Here is a 16,415-nt window from a genome sequence, read left to right as displayed (position 1 = left end):
AACAAATAAGCACTGTGCTGATGACGTTTAATCCAGCTGAGTCCCAGGAAGGGCACTGGACAGGAGTCCAGAGGTAAGCTGCAATCCCACTAGACTACTTTTCACTTTTTAAGTGACTGAACAAAGCATTCCATTTCTCTCTGGTCCTCAATTTCCTCATTTCCAAAGAAGCCAGGGGAGGGAGGTGGTCTTTTAAGGTCCTTCTGACTCTAAATTCTTTGGATTTGTGATTCTTTCAGTATGTCCAGATCTCTGCCCCTCATTTATACTGCACGATTTATATATGTGGAGCTGCATGTGGTAACATAAAAATCACAGAATAGTAGCATGCTGAAGCTCCTCAGAGCCCATCTACTCCAGAGAGTTCCGTAAGTATGCTCTGAGAAATCCCAGTATTCTTCAAAGATGATTCAGGAGCTCCAAAATTCTTGATTGGTTTATTTTTCATAGAAATGCAAACTAGTTTTTAAATTGAAACAAAATCACATGGACACTGAAATGTATTATAAGCCAAATGCAACCACGAAGAGATAACATATGCTCGTTGACCTTCCAAAATGCAAGCGCCATACAACCCAGTCTAAAATAAACCTACACTGGTGAAATTATTTTTTGGACTGCTCTTTAAATGAGGAGTTAAAAACAACAAACCACTTAGACAAGCCAAGTTGACCCATCAGAGACATGAAACAACGGATGTATTGTTACAGGACTATTAGTCTGATGAAAAGGAGTATAATGAGTTGGGGTTAAAAAGAGAAGTAGAAGCAGAAAAGCTAAATATATATATGTATGGAACTGTTATAATTTAGTTGAATTTTATTTTCCTTTTAAGTTGAGGTATAACCTATTTTCCACAGCTTCTGAGAGTAACACGGTAATAATGACAATTATTGCATGTGGCTAGTGTATCTCCATTAATTTTCACTTTTAACGTGTTCTCTAATGCACTTCTTTCTTAAATAATTCTTCTTGGCCAATAATTTATTGGTTTTGTTAAATAAAAAGTGTCTATTAAATGAGGTTATTCCGTGTAAATGGTAAATCTCTTCTATTTAGAGGGGGAAAAAATCTTATTTCTTGTGTTTGTCATTAATTATAATGGCAACTGATCAATTTTAAATATGAGCGCCCTCTAGATATTAAAATTGATTTTTTTCTCTCCGTTTTAATTCTTCAGTTAATTACTTATTTGGGAAACAAGAAAAATTATCAATTATTTTCATTATTCCCTGTATGCAAGGTATGGCAAGTCATTTCTGCAGGTCATGTTAAATACTCGTTCCAAAGTAGTAGTACTTTGCCTCCAAAAGCATCAGGAACAAGGCAGACCTACTATTTATTGAATGACTGGTACGTTTCACGTAATACACTTGGATTATATTTTGTATTGAACATTTTATAACCATTGTATCATGAATATCCACGGTCATCCCATAAAGTAGCTATTATTACCCACAATTACACAAGACCAGTGGGGCTCAGATAAGTTAAATAACACTCTTGAGTGTTTAACAAAAGCTACTTCCAAAACCAAGGCTGCCTGCATCCTAACACTAGATTTCTACCTTATCACCACGCTGCCTCTAAGACACCTTTGAAAACATTGAAAATTAAACTATTAGGGTAAAAATAAGATCTGAGTCGGTTTAGTTTCTGGCTTGTACGTCATGAACATTTTAACACCTACCCTTTAATCTTAGGTTGTTTCTTTATGTATTCAGCATCATATCAACCCTTCGTTAGCACAGCTGAACCTTCCCAGCACTGGAATTTACGTATATGATCCTGCTTCTGTATTGACTCTAGATATTTCGTTGTTTATTCCTGCACAGATCTCTTTGTCTTCATGTTGTTAGCAGATATTTATCCCACGCTGCAAGCAGGAATGCATAAAAATACCATTGTAGATGTTCATGGCCTTTCTCAAGCCCCAACACGTACTGATTGTACCATCATGTCATTCATAGATATTTATTTCACTACGACAAGAGCGCCATCAATAATTAATATCGACTGCCCTGATCTTGCCTCTAACCCATACAGCTTTCACTAGGACTGACTGATAGAGAAACACTTTGCCTCTGAAGCTCTCTGACATTTAAATATTTGACTTACATTTCATAGCTCACTAAATATTACTGGGGTACACAAAAAGAACTACCAAAACCACTGATTCAAACTAAGAGCTTGAGAAATCAACTGAAGCCAAAAACTTTTTTTTAAAGGTACTGCTAGAAACTTAGACAGTCTTAGCATCAAATGTACATTTTCAATCTCAATGAAAGACACATAAACATTATTGCTCTTTAATAAAGCCTTGAATAATGTTTTGTGGTATTTCCCAAGTGCAGTAACACCACTAACTAGCAGTCTCTTAGTATTTACAGCTTACTCTCGAATTTATAAACAGACTCCTCTGACTTTCATTCACTTCTTCCTTTTAATCATAGATCTGCAACTTTGGGCAAGTTACTTAACTTCTCCAAGCTATCCTTTCCTCATTGTTAACATGTAGAATAAATCCACGGATTAAATGAGAATATGTGTGTGTATTTTATACACCACATTTGTTGATATATTGATATATATATAATATATAATATATAATGCTATGTATCAGGCAATAGATACATGAAAATAGATGTATATATCACACAAGCGATGCCTGCCACACGTGTAGTAGGCTCTCAGTAAGTGTGCGTTGCCCCCCATTTTTTTCATTTTGTATATATTGTACACTATGTACATTTCTGTTAAATACATTGTAGTTTTATCACATACTATAAAGCACACGCATACTATAAAGTATAATGTGTAAATATACATTACTCTTTACCATATACCTTGTCACCTCTCTATACGTACTACGTGTATCTCTGTTAAATACATTATATTTTGCGAGGCTTTCACTCAGGATGGGACCAGAATGAGGCCCTTGCTTCATGCACAAAATTTAAAATGATGCAAAAAAAAAAAAAAACCAAAAACTCAGTCATAAGTAAATCGTATTTAAATGCAATCTTTTTTCAATGAGGATTTCTCAGAAATTCCATGAGGAACAAAATATCAAAATACGAAATAAGGCAAAATCAGTATTACTGGTTTTCCCTTTGCCTCTCGGGCTCCCATAAGGCTCAGCCCAGCCCTGCTCTCACCAGAGTGACCTCGGGACGTTTCATAGCCTCTCCCCAGAGAGAACAGTCAGCTCATCTGTGTCCTTAGTCCGGGGACTCTTTCATGAGGTAGCTCACAGCCTCATTCCTTTTCCCAGTTTGAGGCTGATAAGTTTAAGGCTTGAAATTAGAGATAGGAATAAAGACTAAAGCCAGAGCTGAGAACCTGAGGCAGTAAGAATGGGAGCGTCCAGAGGGTCCCAGAGATCTAGTGATGAATGTCTGTCTGTTCTAGAACTTGCCAAGCTTCAAAAGGCCACAGACCTGTCTCTGCCATTCTGCTTTCATTTCCTCATCCAAGAATCATTTCTGACCATGACATGCTTCTATGACGATTGGGAGAGGCACAAAAGACATTCCTGGCTTCTCTTAGGCCTATGAATAGAACAGGGTACCCCCCATGGTTATTTTTCTTTCTAATAAACTTGGAAAAAGAAAACCCCTTGATGATTAAGTTATCTAAGTACGCGGCATTTGTAGGCTTTGAGTTGATTTTAATAGGGCTTTTGAGAAATCAGAACAGGTACATTCTCTTTCTGTAATATTTTCCTCTTATTTCGCATTGCACCTCTTCCCAAATATTTAAGTTAGCCTCTACGAAATGCCAATTGTAGGCCAAGTGAGTACTTGATGTGATTTGGTTTTGAATGGTTCTCTTGAGGAGACAAGATGGATTGCCTTCTGGTTTACCCCAGGGGAAAGAACTGCATCTCCAGCAGGCAGCCCAGTAAACAGATTAACCAAGCCAGAGTGATTATGTGTTCCAGTCTGCACAGAATTATGCACAAAACATGTCTGCAGTGAGGGTGGTCATGCATGTGTGCAGCAGTTCAGGTGGGCTGTGGATGGGCAGGAAAAGCCCACATGAACCTACAGAAAGTCCCTGATTTATTGCACCAGTGTGCTGAAAGGAATGGAAGCGTGGTGGCTCCCCGCCGTGGGAGCAGGTAGGCAGCATATGGCTTTCCTCTTGCCCCTGGCTCCCCTGAGGGGCGCGCAGCTGCCAGAGACTCATTTCATCTCAGGAAGGCCCTGCTACCATGAAAAATAGAGCCAAGGTCTTGCTATGCCACGGTCTTTCAAAACAGGTGGCCTACGACACCCGTCCAAGGGAACATAGGCTAATAACCTGTGTGCTTCCGTTCAGGGAACATTTCCAGACTTTCGACTCTACATGTTCTGCAAACTCTCCCCAGGAAGCCCACATCTCCTTCTGGTATGGAAAACAATCAGGTTTCCTTCACAGTACATCTGCCTCTACAATTTGGCTATTTCCAAAAACCACTTGCTAGCAACACAGCTTTATAAAGATTTAGTACTTTTTTTTTTTACTAGGTGTCTCAATATGCAGTTGGGTCTGAAGATAATAGATGAATTCCTCTGAAATATATTTAGTTCCTACTATATGCGAAGTTAAGTGCCTGCCGAGTTCTAGGAGTGAATGAGTTTGAACCCAGGCCTCCCTGATTTAGACGAGACTGAGAGCTTCATTACCATGCATCAGAGTCAACTGGAATGCTTACCAAATGCAAATTACTGGGGATCTTCCTAGATTTACTCCTGAATCATACTCGTTGGGGATGGGGCTAAGTAAGTGTTATTTTCCAGGCTGCCACTTGACCCGGGCAAAGCTGGGGCGTCGCTGATTTGCATCTAAGATGCACTGACTCCTCTAGGATTTGAAATTCTGGTTATCCTAGGAGGAGAAGTCTGTAGGTATACATGATGCCAGCACCACTGTGACAACTATCTTTACTGCCCTCAAAAAAAATCCCACAGGGTTCCTTGACGTTAGTACATTCTGAGCTCAGCCTGCCTTCATCAGAATGAACTGGCAGTCAGGGTCAAGGGAGTCAACTTCCTAAGTGTTCATCTTGAAAAAAGTAGGCCAGCCTTTCCCCTCTTGCCAAAATAAAGCCTATTTTTATCTGTACAAACAAGCATGTAGGCCATCTGTTTCCTTACACATATCAAAGTGCTATCATATTTTTCATCCAGTAGCAAATATTGATGTCACCCCTCCTTATGGTGTTAATTCATCCTCATCTCCCCTTCTCCTCCAGCTCTATGTAAGCAGGTTCAGTCTGTGCGTTGCTACATTGATCTATTCTTTGTGCTTCATTTTATTCCTAATTTAGGCCTGAGGAATTTTATATTTTAGTATCCTGTGACACCCTATGCATTCCTTACTTCTTCAAAAAATGTACTCCTCTGAAAATGTGCAAAGAAATATTTCTATCTTCACTGTTTCTTACATTTATTATTTAGATGCATGAGATAATGTGTATATTAGACATGCTAGGATGGATGGCTTAACTAAAGTAAGCTATTTTACTTCCATTAATGTTTACCTCCATTATTACTATTGTGGTTATATACGTTAACATGAAAAACATGACTAATATATGCTAGTTAAGTTATTTTGCATTTCACAGCACAAGACAAGAAAAACTAATGCTCTAGTATAGTCAAAGAAAAAGAAATCATTGAGTGATGGGAGCAATGTTGGAAAATATTTAGATTAGTAATGATTATTTGAATGTAGAAGGGTAGATTTTATCTATTAAAAAAAAAAAAGTACATGTGAACCTGAAACAGCTCTTAAAAAAAAAGCCTTTAAAAAATACAAACTGCTATTTAGAAATATTTTATTTAACATAATTAAAGTGGGCTCAAAATGTCATTTTCATTGCTTTGAATGCTTTTATGATTTTTTTTTATAGTTCATTGATCGCATACTTTCTAAGGAGCATGATGGGGACATAAGAACACATTGCATTAGGATGCATAATTCATTAGGTTAAACAGCATATGTCATTGACTTAGGTTTCCTTCTTTAGGATGCACCCAGGGTACATCAGAACACAGCTCAGCTAGCAGCAGTTCGAGATACAGAATTAGCATACTGTTTCTTAGGGAATGCCCTTGAATGTGCTTTGAGTAGCTGTGTCATGTGAGGCCTGAGCAGAATTGCTGAGAACCAGAGAGGAAGCACGTTCCAGGCACCAGGCAGTAATCCTGTGTGGCCGTGCCTGGCTTGGTGTCTCACGAAGGGAAATGCCAAGATCACTGCTGAGTGATTAACACGCAGGCAGTGCAGGTCAGTGCTCCACCTGGGGACCCGCACCTCACTCACGACACAGCACCTCTGCAGAATTCCATACCCTCTGCGGGGCCAGGTAAGCATCTCACCTTCATTTCTAATAGTCTGAAGTTACTACTAAAAATAATTGAGAAGTTAAGACCCTCCTTTGCTTACTACTTAGTAATTTACATTGTTCATCTTTTTATGATTGGGTTTAAATATGAACATTTTCTAGAAGGTACTTAAGATGGAAAAAAAAAAATACATGGCTAGCTGGGTTAAGTATACTGAAAATGCGACCAGAATAAAGAAAAACAACTCGACCTGCATGTAGACCAACCAGGAGAGACTGAGCAATAAGACTTTTTATTAATCTCACATGCCAGGAAGCAGTCACTTACGAAGACAGATGAAATAGAATGTTCCCATTTGGCAAAATGCTTAGAGATGGAGACAAATTTCATCAATCAAATGTGAACATTAGTAAAATGAGGAGAAATAAGACACTATAAGCAGATCACAATTGCATAGGAACTTTCATTTGTCTTTTGAGCAGCAGAATAAAATGACTGTCACTGTTTTAATCACTTGAGAACCAGAATTCTTTTCAGAGTTTTATCACTTATTGTGGAATATAGCCTGTGTTATGAGTCCAAGGTCCAGGTTCTGAATCAGAGAATAATTTATTTGATTTGTGTCAGCCACAGAATGCGTGAGGACTATCACCTTGGCTTACAGAAAACGGAAACAGGCATGGTAGGATATATTCCTCTGCCTCAAGTGCATTTTAAGACAAGAGGTCAAACTCAAGTTGTCCTTGGACAAGTGAGAAGCAGAAATAAAGTTTTAAGCCTGAGATTGTTTTCATATAACCTTGTGGGTCTATGATTTTGAGAAAATCTTACGTTAAAAAAAAAAAGATGGATAATTAGGTGTAGAGAGTAACAAACAATTTTCTCTGATAATACTCCAAAAATGGATTCTTAAGAGCAGATCCTATTAAGATCTTTTCATGTTGCTAGGAGAACTGTTACCATAGGAACAATGGTGCTAGTAATCATCACTTACATACACATAACACATTACCTCAAAAGTAATTTAATTAAAATATCTTTAGAATTTTATATTGTTGTCTTTTGTGGTGCTTGTCTGTGTTTGGTACAACTTATTAAGCCCTCTTTTAGGCAAACCACAAGTAAATTTACCACTACCAGCTTTTATTAGCTTAAATTCTCACTCACTTGGTTATACTGAAGTTTTGTCTTTCTTCAGCCCATGAGGGAAAAGGATTTAATATTCTGAGCTCAACTGTCATTTTTATTGGGAACACTGAGTCATCAGTGCTGGGTGCTCAGACCTGATGGGTTGCTGTGCTCAAAGAAGAAAATCAAAGAAAATGTTGGGACTGCTACAGATGTAAGTCATGTTTTACCCAGAACCTAGTCACATTTTATCTTGAGTATTAGTTGGAAAACACAGAATCAGATCAAGCAGCCATCCTCACAGTCCTTAAAAATAAAATATTTTTCATTAAAAATCACAAAGTCTGATCAAATGGAAGAGAATTCAGCTCAAGCAACTTTGGGAGATGCTCCTCTACTTTCTTCCTTAGAAGTGTGGTTAATAAGACTTCGTTACACAGGAAACTGACTACACACCCATGGTTAACTGTCCAAAGACTATGCTAACTTAGGTTACAGATCTCACTAAAATCAAAAGCTTAAAGTCTGGTTTCAGGATGTAAAATGTTAACACACTGCCAGAAAACAAATTAGGAGAAGCGTTCCTTTGTGCATTGCTAGTAGATTTCCTGAAATATTGCAAATGGGAGTTTTACGAGGGTATTATAGAAGCTAAAACATACTACCATAGGCTTCTGTTAACGGCACATCCATCATCACTTATTTGACCTACCATTTCCTCCAAAATTAGCTCACTTATTTTACTATAAGCCAAATTACTTTTCCGTTTTTATCAATAAAGTATGCTATTTATTACTGCAACTATGCAATAGACACGGCACCAAAGTTATTTCCCCTGAATCCCAAAAGCAAATGGAAAAGCAGAGTCAATAACACCTGTTAACGAGGATAATGCATCCAACAACCGACAAAATACTGCCTTGATGATACAGGGAACAGAGACAAGGCCGCTGGACATGAATCTCTTCCCTGACATTCCATAGTAAGACACTTCCTCTTTTCTCCACCAGCCAGGCAGGCATGGCTTCACCATCCCCTCAGGCCACCTTGGAATTAGGAAAGGGGCTTCTGACTGACTGAGGACTCTTTCCAAGAACACCCAGGCCCCAAGCATCCATGGCCCAGACAGCACAGTTCCACTTACAAGTGACAGAGCTAGACAGTACCAGGAAGTGATCCTTTCCATCCAACACACATGCACCGGAGTAGTCATGACAACTGCTCACACAGCACTGGGAACACTAGAATACTTCTTAATCCTCTTCACAGCCTGGTTCATTTTACTTTGAGAGTCTTGTCTCCCAAGGAATTATCATGGGCTAACCTTCCAGTAGGCTTTCATTGTAAACTAGCAAGAATCCTGTTTTACTTTTCCAGGGTGGAAATAGCCTTGTATCTGCCTGCACCACCAAAATCAAAAAACTTTTCTATCCCATTTAGCTGTGGCCTGAAGTGACTTTCCAAATTTTGTATCATGTCAGTGTCCTCCATCGTGTTCAGGGCTTGGTACTCTTTGTAACAAAATCAAGAGTGTCAGAGTCTGACCTCACCCTGGACAATTTGCTCTCTCTACAGTCATCATACAAAGAGCAAGAGCCTTGATATCAGTGAATCTCCAAGCCTTAGTTTCCATTTATAGAAAATTAAGAGCATAATCTTAACTACGTAGTACTGGAGTATCAATGAGGATTAAACTTTATTAATGAGGATTTAAACCGTGCATATAAAGGTACATAGGACAGTATATGGAATATAAAAACTCTTGAATAGAGGGTAGCTTCTACATTATATTATCTGCAAAACTAGTTCAGAAGGAGATTGGACTAGTGTCTCTAATTGTGGTCAGTTTGGCTTGGGCTTATCTTAGGAGTCACTTCTCTGTGACGATCATTCATGAATCTTCCACTTTGAAATCTAAAATTAACTCAAGTTCCAGGTGGGTGTTTTCTAAACTTGAGAAAAGGAAATGCCCATGGGACAACAAATATACTGGTTTAAAAAAATTACTGCTATAAATGGCAATGAGAACACAGTTTATCATAATTTAAGTAGTGGAATGTGGAAAAATCAAGTCACAGAAACCAGAAATTTTAAAAGCCTAACAAGTCATCAGTTCTGTTTGTGCACTCTCTATCCCTTCAGGTGAGTCCAGTCTTTATTTTTTTCTTTTTGGTATATATGTATATTTTTTTTATTGAGGTATACTCAGTATACAATGTTGTGTCAATTTCTGGTGTACAACACAATGCTTCAGCCATACATGAACATACACGTATTCGTTTTCATATTCTTTTTCACCATAAGTTACTACCAGATATTGAATACAGATCCCTGTGTTATATGTCCCAAATGATGAAGCTGCTTCTATTTCCCTTGAAAAATTCTCATAATCAATAACTGTTCTGTAAAGACCTTTCCTGATATGATAGACCAAATTTTATATTTTCATGCATTCCATTCTGTTGCTTTTACTTATGACCCAGAGTACTCCCAAGCTTTGTAATTCCGCCCTCCCAGACTTCTATATACTGCATGGCCAACCTTGTCAATTTTTTTTTAATCTCCATTATTTCCTAAAGATTTTCTCTTCTTTTTCTCCTTTGATCAAAGCACCAGGGCTTATTTGTAGCTTTTGTAATATAAATTTTGCAATCCTGACTGTTTTTCAGTGCAAGGTTTTGGAATTTCTGCTTTTCATTAGATTACCTTAAAAGACTTAATTTAACTTTACCCCTTTCATTTTGTTGGCAAGTTCTACTTTTACTTATCTTCTACAATTCTCAGTCTCACTTACATCTTTTTAGATCTCCACGGATGTGTACACAAGAGGGACTCCTGAACACAAACCTGTACACACACACTGCACATTGTGTCAAAGCTCCTTTGGAGTTGAAACCCCATTGTATTAGGTTTATTGTGTGCCCAAAATCACACAGCTGAGTGTTCTGCATAGTAGTTGCTCAATAAATGTTATACTGCATTCCCTTCTCACAGTTGAAATAAAAGCCATAACTTTCTTGAGACTTGAAGGTAAACTAGTAAATTTTACTAAGTTAGAAAGAAAATAATAAAGATTGTTAAAGAGAAACTTCTTAAGTCAAAACTTATCTGTGCAACAATTTAAAAAGGAGATCCAGTGAAACTCAACTTTTATGTTGTTGAATAAAAGCTAGCCACAAAATTACAAGCAATAAAACTACCAAAGTTCCCATGCAATGACAAGCAGTTATATTAATCACATCTGACAGAAATATTCTTTTATTGGTGTTTATTTCTCCATTTCAATTACTCTTTCGTTTTCTTACTCAGTTTCTTACCTTCATGCAACCATTTGTCAAGCAGATGCCCTAGCATTGCACTTTAGTATTAATTTCATATTTTTTTAAGCAAACTTCCCATGTCAACTTCCAGATAAGTATTTTAGACTTTTAAATAAGCCTCTTAATGAGCACTCCTATCAGCTACTCTGCATGGATTTCATCCCTTTGAATGCTCTGATTAGACCTTATACTTTTCCTCTGTATAATCCGTTACAAAGGTAATTATGTAATTATTTGCTTGTTTAGTGTCTGAGTCTTCAGCTAAATTGTAGGCTCCATGAAGGGAGTAGCTCTGTCTTTTTAACTACCCTGTCTCTCTCTCAGCTCATTACTATATGTTTAGCATTTAATTGTTATACAATAAATACTTACTAAACAAGTAAAGAAATGAGCGAGGTGACGGATATAATCTTATTCTGATAAAATGTCCATTGGCTTCAGCAATTGATGAATTAATCTATGGACATCTTCACTTTTTAGTATTCCTTGCATGGTTTTGAATTGCCTAGAAATATAAATACAAACTTACCTTTGGTTCATCTATGTCTAAATAGCTAGTGATTTCCCCATAGTGCTCTTAACAAAGGTATTGGATTTCCTGCTGAGTCATTTCTCACCAGTGGAACTCCATTCTTCTAATAGAGAAGTATCCAGCAGAGAAATAGAAGCTGCCAGAGTGAGTAAAATTATACCTTAAGAAGGAAAATGGCTTGGCATTGAGGAGATAGCCAGACTTTTTTTACAAAAATAATTAAACAGGTCAATTAAATCCAGTAGCCATCATTTCAGTTAAATATCATTGCAGCTGTTGATGTCCAGAGAATGAAAAACTGACTGATGTAATTCCTTATATTTAAGTTTCATAGGAGACATCTTTGTTAAATAGGAAAATCTCAGTCAGTCACTACCCAATATACATATGTCATGTCTACTATGCGACTTGCCCCATGTCTTCGTTTCTTTTAATGGTAGTATCTATACTGTATTTAAGTACAATACTAAAAGCAACTATGCTACCCGGCATGTTTTCCAATGCCTAAGTTGCTTGTGGCTTCTGCACTATGAATTTTTGGACATTCCTTTCTCAGTATGCATTTCATCAATTTATGAATTGACTTTATAGGATAATCTCCAGTCTAAAAAATTATTAAGACCTTATCTGCTCATGACCTCATAAATTCACTTAGCATTCTATCATTTGTACTATAGATGCCTAATAATACATTACCCAGTTTTCTAAATCTTTATGGCTTTGGCTCATCTTCATTAAAAATCTGTTTTTCTAACTTTATTTAGAATGTTCACTTTAAAAAAAATTTGACTTAGTACACCTTATCATTTTGTTTTATGTACATTTTAAAGACTGTAATCTCACAGAACTGTTCAAAAATACTTAAATTAATGCTTATTTCTAACAGATTCATTTAATGCTTTTAAACAAAATCATTCTGTTTATTGCAAGAACTGTTTAGCCATATGAGTGTAAGTCATTCAAGAACTAGTAATACGTAACAGGTGTATGTGCTCAGAATGTGCCCAACACTGTCATCATTCTTAATGCTTTTTATGTACTAAAATATACTCTTCTTTGTCAAAAACCCAGTAAGATTGGCATCATTGTCAACAGACCTACTTTGGAGATGAGTAAAGAGAGTCAGAAAAGGTTTAAGTAACTTTCCCAACATCACACAGCCAATGATTCAGACTCCAAAAGTTGGACTCCAGATTCCAAGCTTTAACCAATTATGATACCTATACTGCCTTTCTCTACACATATAGTATTTTAGGTCCTATGGGGAAAAGGGGAAAGGAATTCACAAAAGAAACAAACAAATAACCACAACACAACAACCACTTCAGACCTCAAAGAACTTTTAACCATGAGAAAATGTACAGTCCAATATGTTAATCACTCTCCCAGCCCCAAACAGATTCTCAGAGAGGCTGCACGTTCCTACACTCAGAGCTCACACACTTTAAAGTACATATCAAGTTACAGAAGGATGTAAGTTAACCTATGTGTAGGGGGAAAAGTTCATTAGAGGGATCAGAACTAACATGGAGAGACTGTAAACTACTTGACAGCCCTTTTCCGTATACCATCTCCTGTAATCTTCATCACTTTATAGAAGATCAAACTGCGGCTGAAGGAAGTTCAGTAATTTGTTGAGGACCACTCAGATGATTATGAAAGAGCTGGCACTGAAACCAGGTTCTGAGACCAAACCCATGACATCACCACCCCACAATACAGAAAAGACAATGCTTTGAGTAGTGTGAAATTGTACTATACTCCAGAGACTCGCCACAGAACCCAGGAGGAGACACCCAGAGTGAAAGTAGTTCTGGAAAATAATAGGCTTTAAAATACGGCCTTATGGAGTGATTTCACAGGGAAATGATCAGAGCCTGTTGAAATTCATCAGAAAATACTTTCTGAAAGTTCCTAAAAACTGACTTGGGTTTTTCAAAAAACTGAATTGTGATATATGTCTACAAGGTAAAGGAGGTAGAATGACTAAATAGCATATTGTTTGGTTTTGAAAAATACATAAATCCCCAGAATGAAATTTGTTTATAAACTGAATATTTACAATCATGACCAAAAATTACTATTTAAGCTGCCTACCATTTTCTCCCCTCTTGCACCTCCTAAGCTAATAGCATATTTATTAACAGTTATCTTCTTTATTTTCCAAGTATATGAAAAGAAAACACAAGGCTTTACCAAATATACCTTTAGTGTTTCCCCTAACTGGACACATCTATGAAAATGAAAAGACAAGGAAAGGAGTGGAGGTGTGTACTTTAAGGTCTACACCTGTTTTACTCTAAATTTAAACTGATTTTCCTTTTATCTTTGTGAGTGTGGAAAGTGGGGAAGCAAATTTATTATAATGTTCATTGTTGTGACTGTAATACTGGTTTGGACAATTTTAAGCAGCCTTTGTGACATTAAACCACATCAAAAGACCTGAAATTCAAAAAGTGGTCAACTAATCATTATGCTTCTTAAGATAATGTGGTTCAATGCCAAACACTAGTAGCTATGATATTTAACTTGAGCAGTCTCATCAGAATAATTCAAAAATGTCAAGTGTTAGAAAGGAGCAGTTACACCTAATGAGTTCGTGACAATCTGTGATATTGACATGAAGTATCAATCCTAGGCATTTTCAAAGTTTTAGTATTTGTATGTCAGGATGAATCCAACTTAAAATCTTTCAAGGATGCATAAGGGTATCTTTAATGGTGAAGCTGCAGTGCATTCCAGCACTAACATGTAATTGGTTTGAAATAGGAACTTTTGAGGCCACATCTGGAGGAGAGAATAATGTAAGCGACTACAGGTAGTAATTACTGAAGGTAACTGTAATGCAGCTTGAGTGGTAAACATTAATGGGAAAAAAAAAGATTTCTAAGCAAATAAAAATCTCAAGCATCAGAAAGACAAAAAGTTTGTGACAAATGGTTCATTTAAGCATGCAGTGCTGTGTGGGCAAAATTGGATTGCAATCATAGCCATTTCAAAAATGAAAACATTAGGAGGAAAGAAAATTGGACAGAAATGGCATGGAAATTACAGCCTTTGATCCATTCTGAAGAGCCTTTTTTTTTTTGAAGCATCATCATGAGTGGGCAGCACATTCCTTCCAATCTCCTGTTGAAACCTTTATGAAAGCCTGGAGACCCTAAGAGAGAAGTAATCAGTTCAGGGCAGACAATGGAAATATTTTTTAGTGATAATCTTCTTTTCCATAAAATTGTGCAAAATTAATTCTGCTGTTAAATTGCTATTTGATTTTGCAATTGACACTTTTAATTTCAGGAGAAAATTCTTCCTAAATTATTCTTGACCTGTCCAACTAAAGATCAGTTAATAAGCACCTACTTCATGGTAACTAACAAAGAGATGACACAGTTTCACATAAATAAAGAGTATCTTAACATTCCTGGTGATATTGTTGAGACTATCATGGGTCCAAGAATCATTCTGTGGTTAACGATGCATACCTTGGAACATAAGTCGGCATTGTTCTATGGAAACAGATCTTTGGCTGCTATAAATAATTCACTATAGTTTCCAAGGACATGTAGTGCTAAGTCTTTCTTTGTAAAAGTTAAATTAATTCCCACAGCTTTGAAACAATCATGATCATAGACTTGTTCAATCACTATTAAAATGTCTATAATTTGGTTCTAAGACATTAATAGTGAAATTACCCATTGGCTTTCTTTAGTAAATATTGGTAATTAGTCATTTCATAAGGTTTTTTAGCCTATTTTGTTAAATCCAGGTTTTCCAATTAGCTTCCCAACGATCATTTAAATTAGTTTTTACAAATAAAATAATTTATTATTATTATCTTTGGGAGAATGTTACATCCTGATGCTAAAAAGAAGAACTATTGGTAAATAAGTATAAGAACATTACTTTACATTTCAGTAAATAGCAGCTTTAATCTTCTGAGAAGACTGTTTAAATCAGATTTGCAATGCCTGAAGCAGAATCTTGGTTTATTTTCTTATTTTATTTGACTTGACTACATTCTGTTTTCATTAACATTTTCTATTTGACCTTTTGAGTTATAGACCACTTCCAACCTAAAAAGATGTTATTGTGAAAGAAGAATGTGTCTGTTTTATATCTTTGAAAGTGAATATTGATTTTATTGCTATTTGAAAGTATTACTTAAAAGATAGTGGTGTGATAAACCAGATTCCCATTGCATAGCACAAGGAACTATATTCAGTAGCTTGTAATAATCTATAATGAAAAAGAATATGAAAAAATATGTATATTGTATAACTGAATCACTATGCTGTACACCAGAAACTAACACAACATTGTAAATCAACTATACTTCAATAAAAAAAAAAGATAGTGGTGTGAAATTTCAAATGAAAATATGGAGGTTTTTATTTCTGTCAATGATTTTAACTCAACTATGAGCAAAGCAGTTTCTTAGTAAGACTTGTTAGCTGTGTATAATTTCTGTAAGCAAAATGACCCATTTTTATAATATTTTAAGGCTTTCATGGTAATTTTTTTCTAAATGTTCTCTTTCAAATTTAAGTAGCATAAAATAATTTTCTAAACAGACTTTCACTTGGATCATTGAATACACATTTTTTCTTTTTTTATCTGAAAGAGATGAAAATCCTGGCCCTGGCCCTTGAAGAACCCATAATCCAATGGAAAGGATAGAGAAGTGGCAAATTGAAAAATAGCATGATGACTGCTTTAAGGGTGGTACTTAAACATCACTGCCTCAGGGACCACGAAACTAGGTTTTATCCCCTTATAATATGCTGCCTTAGCACACTGAACTGCCTATTAAAAAATACTCCACATTCGGAATGGCAATCACTTTTCAAATCTGTCTTCCTGATAGACCATCAACTCTCTAGGGACCGTCATCTTGTCTCTTGCTCACCGCAATATCTTCCGTGCCCAGCCCCATTTCTGACATGTAATAGCTGCTGTATGCATTCATGATGAATAAATGAATGAATGAGAGGAAATGAATGAATGAATGCTATGAATAGGATGTTCTATTATTTAACCTAGACCAGACCATTTTAAGTGAGAACTCAAGTAAGTCATAAAGGAAAGTCTAGATGAACACGG

At 36.4% G+C, this 16,415-nt stretch overlaps 1 protein-coding gene across 5 annotated transcripts in view; it reads left to right on the top strand.

Annotated features, from left to right (window-relative positions):
- The window catches only part of SYT1 (synaptotagmin 1), a 470,145-nt gene that overhangs the window by 227,286 nt on the left and 226,444 nt on the right, over nucleotides 1-16,415 (top strand). Inside the window, exon 1 of one of the 5 annotated variants that reach the window (XM_032493717.1) lies at nucleotides 5,964-6,355. The exons of the other annotated variants lie outside the window; for them this stretch is intronic. The gene's annotated coding sequence lies outside the window, so the exon portion shown is untranslated. Of the gene's footprint in view, nucleotides 1-5,963; nucleotides 6,356-16,415 lie in introns of those variants that run through there. 5 annotated transcript variants of the gene reach the window in all.

This window comes from Camelus ferus, chromosome 12 (genome assembly GCF_009834535.1).
Source record: "Camelus ferus isolate YT-003-E chromosome 12, BCGSAC_Cfer_1.0, whole genome shotgun sequence".
Taxonomy (NCBI): Eukaryota; Metazoa; Chordata; class Mammalia; order Artiodactyla; family Camelidae; genus Camelus; species Camelus ferus.
This window is presented reverse-complemented; position numbering and strand designations above follow the sequence as displayed.